This window comes from Glycine max, chromosome 4 (genome assembly GCF_000004515.6).
Source record: "Glycine max cultivar Williams 82 chromosome 4, Glycine_max_v4.0, whole genome shotgun sequence".
Lineage (NCBI taxonomy): Eukaryota > Viridiplantae > Streptophyta > Magnoliopsida > Fabales > Fabaceae > Glycine > Glycine max.
Window position 1 is genome coordinate 33,660,102 of NC_016091.4, and position 12,823 is coordinate 33,672,924.

Below are 12,823 nucleotides of genomic sequence, written 5' to 3' on the forward strand. Positions count from 1 at the left end.
TTCCTAGGTGCAACGGGCTGGTGATAAGGTCTGGAAGGCAAAGGAGGAAGCTATCAGGGTGTATGGGCAATAAGGGTTGTGGCAGAAAAGGTGACTAATGCCATGGCTTTTGAAGATAAGAACGAAAACAAAAAGAATGGAAACAATGGAGAAGAAAGGGGCCCACATCTTACTCATAATTTTGAATTAAAGGAGATGGAGACATGTGATTATCTAGAAGAAGAGGAAGCAAACAACTCACTTTCAGGTCCCATTAAAAACAATTCTGTTGAAAGACAAGGAGGGGAACATAAGTTGTTAGGCCTTAAAGTAAATCGGCCTGACCCTATATGGAAGGTATACTCAAGAAATAGGTGGTGTAAAAAGGAATTAAGACCTAATGAAACAGTTGGGCCCAAAGACTGACAAAAGAGATAGTCAAACAATAATGTAGGAAAGGAGCCCAACAATGGCCCAAACAATCATGAGACTTCTCCAGCAATGATAAGGTGCAGTAGGTTGAAGAAAATTGCTGGATGGGAGGAAAAGCGCTATGAAAATTATGTTACAGTGGCATCAAAATTAGTCTGAAGTCCTAAAACCTGTGAGCTGGTAAAAGAAGCATCAATTAATTAGGACATGGCAAAAAAATTTGGAGTAAATTGTAGTAACCAGAAAGGAACAATGGTATGCAAACTAGTCAGTATATATGAAAGGGATAAGGGAGAGGCTCAAAGTGATGCAATCCTAGCTCCCAAGGGCATTGGATAGAAGACTCCAAGAACATTGGGCCAAAGATGCAAGAGAAGGCCCTAGGGTTCTTATGAGCCTTAGGGTAGATTTCGGGCCCATGGGCTAAGTATGAGCCCACTTATCTTTGTACATATTATATTATGGTTTCATTAATTTTGGATCTTGTATTTAGGGCTCCATAATGTAGGTAGGGTACCCTAGAAATATAGGATTTTTCAGCCCTTGTATTTTAGGGCACCTAGACTAGTTTTTGTATTGGGGGTAGTTTTGTAATTTCACATGCACTAAGTGAATATTTGATGTGTGTGGTTGGAAATAAATTTAATTGAATTGGTAGAAGCCCAATCCAATTAAATTTTAGAGGGGGAGGTAAGCATTTGCTTACTACACCCCATTGCCACATCATATAGTCACACTTTGTGCATGTCCTTCATGCTTTACATGCCTCATGACACCTAAGCACACTTAGTGGAGAATCTTGGAATTGATCTTGGATTAGTGGACTGAACCATAACTAAAATTCACTAATCATAATTAGTGAAATTTTGGCTCCAAAGTTTGGCTCCACAAATTCAATTTCAAATTCAAGTGAAATTTGAATTTAAATTCAAATTTCCCTCCAATTTTGTGTGACACTTAGGCTATAAATAGAGGTCATGTGTGTGCATTTTTTTCAACTTTGATGATTTGAAAATTAAACTTCAGATTTCAAAGCTCTTTTAAAGCATAAAATTTCGTGCTCTTCTCTCCCTCTCCCTTCATTCATCTTCTTCTTCCTCCAAGCTCTTATCCATGACCTCCTATGGTGGTGAGCTTTTTCTAGACTCATCTTCTCCTTGAAGTGGCGTCTCCTCTCTCTCTTCCTTCTCCATTCCACTGCCATTCATCTTCCAAGAAGCAAAGGAATCCATTGATGAAGAAGATCCTAGGCCTACAAGCTCCAATGGAGCTTACATCACAAAGGATGGGAAATAATGAAAGTGATTGATGAAGATCATAACGTACAATATAAAGAGGCTCGGGAGGGGATTAATGTGGGCTTCAATTAGAAAATTGGTGAAAAAAGAACAAGTAGATATGATATGCCTACAAGAGACTAAGAAGGAAATGATAGATAAGGATGTATGCCAAGCTTTATGGGGTGATTCCGATGTCAGTTGGGAATTACAGCCAGCATGTAATTGTTAGGAAGTCCCACATCGCTTGCCTCAATTCTTGGGGTGTAGCTTATATATCTGTTGGGCAACTTCACTTAATGCTAATTGGTTTTAAGTTGAAATCTAACATGGTATCAGAGCCTATAGCCTATCTTAGTTGTTGCCTATTCTAGTAGGCTCGCCTGTATTGGCAGACATATGTGGAGGAGGGTGTTAGGAAGTCCCACATTGCCTGCCTCAATTCTTGGGGTGCAACTTATATATCTGTTAGGCAACTTCACTTAGTGCAAATTGGTTTTAAGTTGAAATCTAACAGTAATAGTGTTGGAGGAATATTGTGCCTTTGGAGTGAGGAAACATTTAAACTGGACAAGAAGTTGATTGGATGTGGTTTCATTTACCAGAAGAAATATGGGTTGCTGATTGTGGAAAAAGTGATAATAGTGAACTTATACTCGCCATGTGATGCAACTTTGAAAAGAAATTTATGGGAATAAGTTAGATAGATAAGGAATGTAAGCTTGGGAGGCCTATGGTGTATATTAGATGATTTTAATAAAATTTGATGAACACCAGAAAGAGTAGGTATATGTCAAAGGGTGCCAATTGAGAGCATTATGAAGGAATTTAATGAATGGATTGCAGACCTAGAGGTTGAGGATGTGCCTTGTGTGGGACGAAAATTCATCAGGTACAGGCCAAATGGGACAAAATTTTTGTATCCGCAGAATGACTTTCCAAATGGCAAGGAAGCACTTAGTTTATCATGGATTGCAATTTCTTAGACCACTGCCCAATTCTATTGAGATCCACAATTGTTGATAGAGGCCTGAAGCTGTTTCAGGTTCTAGATTGTTGGTTTGAGGATAAATCTTTCAGGAAGGTAGTCTGTGACTGTTGGACAACAAACTCTGTAAATGGTTTGGGGGTTTTTCTTGTTAAATGAAAAGATCAAGGGATTAAAGCAGACGTTGAAAGTGTGGAATAAGACTTAATTTGGTGATATTCAGCAAAAATTAAGAAGAGCAGAATTAGAGTTGAACAAGCTGGAAAAAGAAGGGGATGATAGACAACTGAATGAATAAGAAAAAAATTGCGAAAGCTACTACAGGAGGAATTGTGGGTAGCAATACACTTAAATGAATCCATTTTGAGGCAAAAGGCAAGGATTAGATGGATCAAAGAAGGGGATTGCAATTCTCAGTTCTTCCACTTGATGTAAATTGGAAATATAGATATAATATGGTTAGAGGAGTGCTTGTTGATGGGTGTTGGATAGAAGAGCCATGTAGGGTCAAAGAGGAGATTAGACATTTTTTCAAGAGGAGACTGAATTGGAGAGGCCTAGACTAGCTGGGGTCAGATTTCAGTCCATTGGCCAGCAAGATAATGTTCTCCTGGTGGCGTGCTTTGAAGAGAAAGAAATGAAGGTTGCAGTGTGGGACTGTGGCAGTGTGAAAAGCTCTGGATCGGATGGACTAAATTTCAAGTTTATCAAGGAATTCTAGGACATTATCAAAACATATTTGCTTTGTTTTTTTGGATGAATTCTATATCAATGGAGTATTTCGGAAGGGAAGCAATGCATCATTTTTAGCTTTGATTCCCAAGGTCCATGATCCCCAGAGCCTCAATGGATACAAACCTATTTCATTAATAAGATGCATGTATAAAATTATGGCTAAACTGTTATCTAGAAGGCTGAAGAAGGTGCTGCCATCCATTATAGATGAACACCAAACTGCCTTCATAGAGGGTAGCATATGCTGTACAACGTGGTTATAGCCAATGAAGTGGTCAAAGAAGCAAAAAGATGTAATAAAAACTGCCTAGTGTTCAAAGTTGATTACGAAAAGGCGTATGACTTAGTATGTTGGGACTTTCTATTGTATATGATGAGTCAGATGGGTTTTTGTACCAAATGGATTAGATGGATTCAAGGTTGCCTAAAATCAGCTTCTATTTTCATATTGGTTAATGGGAGCCCAAGAGCAGAGTTCACTCCTCAAAGAGGACTTAGGCAAGGTGACCCACTAGTCTCATTCTCGTTTAATATTGTAGCGAAGGGCTTAACTGGTCTGATGAGAGAAGCCCAAGAGAAGAATTTGTTTGAAGGTTTTACAGTAGGAAGAAACAACATGGAAATCGGTGTATTATGGTATGTAGACACAACAACGATGAAAAATGTAAGAGCAATCAAGGTGATGTCCAGGAGCTTTGAGTTGGTATCGGAATAAAAAATAAACTTTTCCAAAAGCAGTTTTGGGGTGATTCGGATGACTGAGCAATGGATGAACAATGTTGTCAGCTATTTAAATTGCAGAATGTTGGTCAGTACCCTTTCCTTATTTGGGTATCCCTATTGGGGCACACCCAAGACATAGTGAGATTTGGGATCCAATAGTCAAGAAATGTGAGAGAAAATTGTTTAAACCGAAGAAGGTGGTGGATAGGTTGGTGAGGCTGCAGCGGTGGTTCTTGTGGGGAGGACACTCGGATCAGAAAAAGATTGCACGGGTGAACTGGGGTTCAATCTGTCTATCAAAGGAAAAAGGTGGCTTGAGCATCGAGGATTTGGTGAAATTCAACTATGCACTTCTTGGAAAAGGGTGCTGGAATTTGTTTCATCACCAAGGAGAATTGTGGCCACAAGTTTTGGAATCCAACTATGGAGCATGGAGGAATTTGGATGTGACAAGAAGGAACAACAGAGAGTCCCTCTGGTGGGAGGACCTAAGCTTCATCTGTAATTCGACCGAGAAGGGAAGCTGGTTTAAAAGCGAGACAAAATGAAAAATTGGGTGTGGATCAAAGGTGCTATTTTGGGAAGACGGGTGTAAGGATGATGGGGTTTCGTTGATGGAAAAGTACCCAAGCTTGTACCACATTTCTCAATAGCAACATCAATATATCCACGAGCAAGGGGCGACATCAGGTACAGGTTGGGAATGACAGTTCCAGTGGAGATTATTTTTTGGAGGGTGAAATAGACATGACTGCAAATTTATGAAGGATATAGAAGGTCTGATCGTCCAACTGCAGCGACTAGACACCTAGAATTGGGAGCGAGATTCAAGTGGGGGATATACAATTGGGAATGCTTATATGATGCTTGATAGGGATTCGACAAATGAAAATCAGGATGGAGAGTTTACTACATTATGGAAGTTAAAAATCCCAAGTAAAGGCTTATTCTTTGCTTGGAGATTAATCCGGGAAGGACTGCCAACAAAGAGTAACTTAAGAATCAAGAATATGGAAATCAACAACGTCCAATGACCATTATGCAGAAATCATGACAAAGATGCATGTCACCCATTTTTTAGCTGTGTTAGAATCATGTCGCTGAGGTGGGAATCGATGTCTTGGTAAATGAACTTAATATTATATATAATATTAATCATACTTTTGCTAATAGAAAACAAATTACTCTTCCTTGCCTTCTGCTCCCACATTTTCTCATTCCCTCCCAAACCCCTTACCATGTAAGCATGGTTGTTATGGCTCAATTTTGTTTTTTCTGCTCGTTGTTCCTCTTTTAGATTTATTCTTCCTGTATATCTCATTGAAAGCTTCAATCATGCTCTGTTAATCTCTGACATGAAGTGCATGCCATTGATTCTGGAAAAATGTGACATGAATGACATATTTTACTTATGCAGTTATGCATCGATTATTCTGTGAGATTTTGTTTTCATTTTCTCCCGTTTCATTTCTAAGTTTCGAGCATGTTAATTTTTGGCAAATAAGAGAAGCTACTCTTTTTGCCTTATCGTCTCTTTCAGAAGAACTGTTGGAGACAGAAGTTGGGATTCTTACTTGAGTTGGGAATTCTGATAAGCAGAATTAGGCTTAAACCTTTTCGTGTCCATCTTTAATAACTTATGGTTTTGTTTTCCATAGGATAAACGATGATATATTTTTCTATTGTTACAAGAAACCGAATTTGATACGAGTAGCTCTCGCGATGCCTCTTCTTTGGTAAATGATCTTGTCCTAACTTTTAAGATTGCCTCTCTCTCATGACTTCTAACTGATGTTCATATTTTACAGATAAGCAATGGTTTACTAGAACACTTTCTCTATTTTGCAATGAAAGCAATTAAAATGGATGTGTAAGCACACTTGTGTCTATCTATATTCTTTGTGTAATATACTCTCTTCTAACTTTGACTTTAACAAGCCCCCACCTGTAAAAGTAGGTGTCTGCAGAGAACTTACTAACCTTCTTCCTGAAACAAAAAAAGAAATTGTCCAATCACAATTGTTGGGTTTAATTTCATCCCTCACAGATCTTCTTAATCATGTACCACACAATATAAATCCTTTTATCATATATCTTCTACTATTGTTGCATCTAATAGTTACCTAATATGATTTCCATGCATTAGATGAAACCTTGCTCATGGTACTTGATACATTGCTTGCTGCAGTAAAAGCAAGTTAGTTTATATATTGCTCAGATTAGATATTGAAGTTATATTTATACATATGTGTGTTTATGTTCTCATCTTACTTACGCATTGAAGTTGTATAGATTGGGGTTATGGGGTTATTTTGAGATTAGTGCCTACATAAAATGCAGATTGTTCTTGTTGGCAATCCCATTTCATGCAAGAGTAAAAAGTAGAATGTTGTTGCAAGGTTTATTGCAGAGTTAGAGTATCGGGCAATAGGTTTGTAAAGTTGGCCCTATGAGTTCTTTTGTGATAATCATGTAGCCTTGCACATTACTTCAAACCCAATTTTTCATGAGCAAATGAAGTATAATGAAATTGATTGCTATTTATTAATGAGAATTCACTATATCGTTTGTTGGTTCTTATGACTGACTACCATACATCTTCACAAGTCTCTTCGTGGACTGATGATATCATTTATGTAACAAGCTGACTGCATATGTCTTATATGCACCAGCTTGAGGGGAGACTGTTGACATTAGGCGTAATATTTCTTATTATGTTTGAAGCCAAATGACCTATTTAGTCTTTTATTTTCTGCACATATTTATAATAGGTAATTATGTTGTAATCTTGTTTATTCCCAAAATTTAGATTCTCTTGTACAAAACATGTATTATAATTTAAGTTTAATTACTTATTAGTCCCTATAGTTACAAAAACTTCCCCTTTTAGTCCCTACACATACCACTTTTAATCCCTTTTAGTCCTTGTCTTAGGAACTATTAGGGATTAAAATGATGTATATGGACTAAAAGGGATTAAAAATGGTATGTATAAGGACTAAAAAGGGATGTTTTAAAGAATAGGAACTAAAACCAGAAGTTTTTGTAATTATAGGGACAAATAAGTAATTAAACCTATAATTTATAAATCATTGAGCTAATAGGGTTTCTTTCAAACAAATTTTCACTAAAATCGTTGTCTTTTATCTCAATTTCAACTGTATTTATTCCCTTGTTATTGCTTATTATAGGTCATGAGTCATCAACATTAGTTGAACACATGATTTCTCCCGTAATCCTTAATGTGTGGGCATCACATGTTTCGGATCCTTTTATCAGTATTGATGCACTGGAAGTTCTTTAGGTAATGATTTTTTTTAATAATATTATCTAAAGGGTTACTTGATTGTTTTTTCTTAGCATGTTACCTTTGTTATGACTGATCACTTATGTCAAACATGTAGATCCTACCTTGAATTGGACAATGAGAGGTAGGAATGTAAAACATGCGATTTTAACAAGAAATGTTCTATCCAACCAATGATAAGCTAAATTTTATGTCAAAATTATTGTTGTTTTAAGTAGTCAATCCTGGATAGTGTTGCGTAGTGGCCCACCCAAAACAACTAAAGCGGGATAGCAGAAAATGGGATGGTTGCTATTCTTTTTATTTCTTTTTGCTTCTTGATTATTGGACTTACTATCTTTAGTCCCTAAACTTTTTAGGATTTCTGATTTTAGCCCCTGAACATTTCTTTGACTGGTCAGCATCCCTTCATTTTTAACCTCCTTATGTTTTAGTCCCTTTAGGATAGAAGATAAGTGAAGGGACTGAAAACATAAATTTTAAAGTTTAGTGACTAAAAAGATAGTAAACCCTATATTATATGTTATCCTTTAAATAGTTTAATATGTTTTTATTACTACTATTTTTAGTTTATTATATTTCCTCTTCTTGCTCTTGTTCTTCTTATTATTACTATTATTAGGGTACAATATGTTTTTTGCCCTTGGACTTTTTGCATTTATGGTTTTGGTCCCTAAACTTTTTGACGATCGATCAACGTCCTCAAACTTTTTTTATGTCCATTGTTTTAGTCCTTTCCATTTGTTTTTCCATTAAATGATGACGTGACATTTATTTATTTTTTATTATTTTATTATGATTCATTTTCTGGCGACTAAAAATTGCCAGAAATTGGAAAACACAAAAAAAATCAACGACCAGATCCGAACCCATATCTAACTAAAATCTTCCCTCCCTCATTCACCTGTAACCTCAAAACCCCAGTTCTAACAAACACTGATACGGCCAGATCCAAATAAAAAAATCTGATCCAACAAAGTTGGGCATCACACCCAATTGCAACAATTGTCGACAAAGCCACTACTGGGTTCGATGGAAGCTCGTGGATTTGGACGGAAAGGATCAAAATACTGGATGGAAGAAAAGTTTGGGGATAAAGGACCAAAACCATTAAAGCTGAAAAGTTTGGGGACCAAAATAATAATTTACCCTTATTATTATTAAAAAAGTTAAACTGGACTCAAAATGAATCCTAACAAACCAAAATAAAAAATAATAATTTGGAGAAGAAATGTTAAAAATTGAGAGGTCTAAGGAAGTTGGTGAACACGTGGAAAAGGGAACTCAAAATTTAAAGACATAAATATTAATAGGACCAAAATGGGATAATGCTATGAATGGTTGGTTGATGGTGGTTACAGAAAAATAAAAGAGATAAAGGGGAGAGAAAGACCAAGAACAAGGGAATTTGGGTTGCTAGAAAAATGTGGGTCTCTGGAAAATACAGATCATCAGAGGTGAGGCTTTTGTTAACAGAGGCAAATATGAAAAAAAATAGGAGTGTGTTGAAAATGAAAAGATACGGTTGTCGGGATCCTCATGATAGACTTTTGTGCATTAGGGTTTCACTTGAGCTTATGGACCTTAGGTATGCCCATGAAAATAGGTAATAATTAGTTAGGGGCATAGAGACACATCTCTTTCTTTACTGGTTTTTTGGACCTTTTCTGCCATAACTGTTTTTGAGTCTATGAAGCCATGATAATCTGCCATGTCATAACACATCTCTTGTTGAACTACCATGCCATACTGCCATGGCACTATCATGACCGTTATTTGATATCATTGATCAAAATAAAGTTCTGAGCTACCAAATACAAGCAAACCAAAGGAATTCTTATACGTAAATATAATTAAGAACAGAATTGGAAAGGGGGTTGAAGGGTGATCAATGAAGTACATAAAAAGGTAGAACAGAACACGAAGATACAAAATAGGTGTGAACATGTAGAAAAAAAATGAGGGACTAGAACAGAAAAAAGGTTAAGAACACCGACACGACACCCGTACGACGTCCTATATTTTGGACATTGCAGGTGTCTGTGTCGTGTCCGGTGCCCATGTCAGTGTCGGTGCTTCATAGGTGATGAGACATAGATTTAGAACTCTGATGTATGTGTATGTGTATATATGCTTGCAAATATAAATATATGTTATGTTTATATATATGTTTTTTTCTCATTGATGCTTTTTGATCTGGATTTTTATTTGTCAAGCTCCACTATTGACTTTGAAATCAATTATTTCAATAATTTTATATCATTTCTTTTGTCATCTGATAGAATTTATTTCTTTTCCAGGCTATCAAAAGCATTGTCGGATGTGTACATCCATTGGTTTCTAGAATTTTGCCATATATTGGAACAATTTTGAATAAAGTATGACTTTTTCAAGTTATTACAGTGTCTGGTTAGTTATTTTAGAATAATTTTGTTGCTTATACACTTCTGTAAATGTTCTTATAGCCCCAAGAGCAGGCTGATGGTTTGGTAACTGGATCATTAGATTTGGTAACAATGTTATTGAAGGCAATTATACTTGGAAACATGTCATCTTTGACCTTTGAGCACATTTTTTTATCTTTATGGTTTTCTCATCTCAGTATGTTGTTGCTTTATACAGAATGCCCCTGATGATGTAGTGAAAGCAATATATGATGTCTCTTTTAATGCTGTTATCAACATAATCCTTCAAAGTGATGACCACAGTGAAATTCAGGTTATTCTTTTTTGCCGCCGCCCAACACTTGGTTCCATACGACATAATTATTCCTACAGTTATGCTGTAAACTTTTCCTTTAAGCTTGAGCGAAAGCTTTTTGTCACAAATAACACTCAAGGCACTTTTTGGTTTCAATTACCCAACTTGAATTCTATGATTTACATCATCTCTTATTTTTGTGCGTATGTGCGGGTGTATCTGTTCCCTGTTTCTAATTTGTTGTCTGATTTCTTGTAAATTTTGGAACAGACTGCTAGACCCCAAATTGGAAAGCTCTGGGTCTCTCTTTGTTGGAAGTTGCATTCTTCAACTGATTTTGCATTTACCATCACAGATAGTGGTACATATACGAGACCTAATTGCTGCTCTTGTCAAACACATGCAATCTGCTCAAAACTTTGTCTTGCTAAGCTCATTGCTAATTGTTTTTGCCAGACTGGCAATATCGCCAACTTTTCAAATTAATTTGAATGATTCTACTATCAGTTTTTGGTGGTAATGATTAATGGTCAAATTTCTGTTTTTATTTGTTTTTTTGGAGGAACGATAACATCCCATTGGTTCTCATTGATTTGCTAATAAATACAGTACAAAAGCAGAAGTGGGCTTAAGACTCAATAAGCTCAACACATAAATTAGAACCCACAAACTCTAACACTATTAATAACCTTCAGAGGTTGAAAGCCAGTACTTCTGGAAATGGTCATATTTATAACTTTTTTTGCTATTAATCAAGGCAAAGACTACAATGGACAAGCTTGTAAGTGGTTCATGATGAAGCAATTTTATCAACTGTTGGATTCATCTATTTTATATGGTTCCAATTTACACCACTCACACTAGATTTATTGCTTCCTTCCTAGCAACCTTCTGATAACCATTTGCTGTTGTCGAAGTCAATTTCTGGCAACAGAATTTTTTTAAATCTTTTCCTTACCACCTTTGTTCCTTTCTCTCCCCATCAATCCCTTGTCTTCGACTGCAACTGTCTTTCACAAAATATTGGCACCCCTAAAATTTGAAATTAAGGCCATTCCAAGATTGAAAAGTGAAACACGACATAAACATCAAAAGTGATGCGTATGACCGAAAGTGCATTCAACATACTAATCTTCAACACAAAAACAAAAAAATGAAAAAGTAAAAAAAAAAAAAGAAGCTTCATTTAGACCTACTTTCCAGAGCCTGCTTTACACTTTAATGGGAATTCGAGTTGATGCAGACACAGATTCACTATAAGACATAGTATTTGATGATTGAGGGTGAGTGGGAGAGGGTGCAAATGGTATAGATTCACTAGATGACACCGTATTGGATGAGTGGAGGTGGATTCTGATGAGGTCTGATTTAAGGCAGTAATAGAGAAATCAGAAGGAACAGAGGGAGCTGAAAGGGAATTGGAGGAGGGTATTTGGGAAAGTGAAGGTGTAAAGGCTGAAACAGGAGGAGATAGGTCAAGATTGAGGTTGAAATAGGAAGTGATATTCTGTGTTGAACTACAGGAAGAGGAAAACAAATCTAAATATGGAAACCTCAACTCATTAAATAAAACATCCTTGGAAATATAAATTCTACCAGTTGAAGACAAACATTTATAGCCTTTATGTGACGAGGAGTACCCTAAGAAAACACACTCTTGAGACTTGAAATCTAGTTTATGAGTATGATAAGGTTTCAACAGAGGAAAGCATGCAAAACCAAATGTTTTAAAATAATGAAAATCAGGCTCTTTGTTAAAAAGAGTGACAAATGGAATAGCATAGTTGAGTGATGCAGTGGGTAACCTATTAATCAAATAAAGTGCAATGACAAAAGCATAATCCCAAAACTATAGAGGTAGAGTTTCATGATGAAGTAATGTGAGTCCTAGATCAACTATATGCCTATGCTTCCTTTCAACTACGCCATTTTGATGATGAGTGTGTGGGTAAATTAACTTGTGTGAAATACCATAGAAAGATAATAAAGCAGAGAAGGGTCTATATTCAGCACCCCAATCAGATTGGACACCTTTTATTTTAGTGTTTAGTTCAAGTTCAACTGATAACTTGAAAGTTTGGAAAACAGACACAATTTCAGGTTTGGTTTTAATAGGAAATATCCAAGTGTGATTTTAGGGACTTCTGGGGAGAAAAGCAATAGGAGAGGAAGAATAATTCTTGTATATTATTCAGGAATAAAAGATTTACATATATAGGCAAGGATGCCAATTACATAATAAATGTAGAAAGGAAAGTAAATAAAAAGGGATCAGATCAAATTAGAGAGATTTGATTCTGACCCAAAATAATAATCAAATCAGATCAAATCGGAATAATCTGATATGGATCTTAATTATTCAATCTTCTAGAAAATTATTTCCAAAAATAAACATCCAGTTGTCTAATTAATTCTTAATATAGACATACAACTGTCAACACCCCCCTTCAAGTTGGTGCATAGATGTCCAACATATCCAACTTGCTTACAAGAAACTCAAAGATGGGACTAAATAATCCTTTTGTAAGAATGTCAGCAACTTGTTGTGAAGAAGGAACAAAAGGCATGCAAAATTAGGCTGGCGTCCTCCTTCTCCTTTATGAAATGTCTATCAATTTCAACATGCTTGGTTCGGACATGTTGTACAGGGTTCTAGGAGATACTGATTGCAGCCTTATTATC

At 36.1% G+C, this 12,823-nt stretch overlaps 1 pseudogene; it reads left to right on the forward strand.

Annotated features, from left to right (window-relative positions):
* Positions 1-12,823, forward strand: part of LOC100790766 (importin-9-like) — a 142,527-nt pseudogene that overhangs the window by 68,273 nt on the left and 61,431 nt on the right.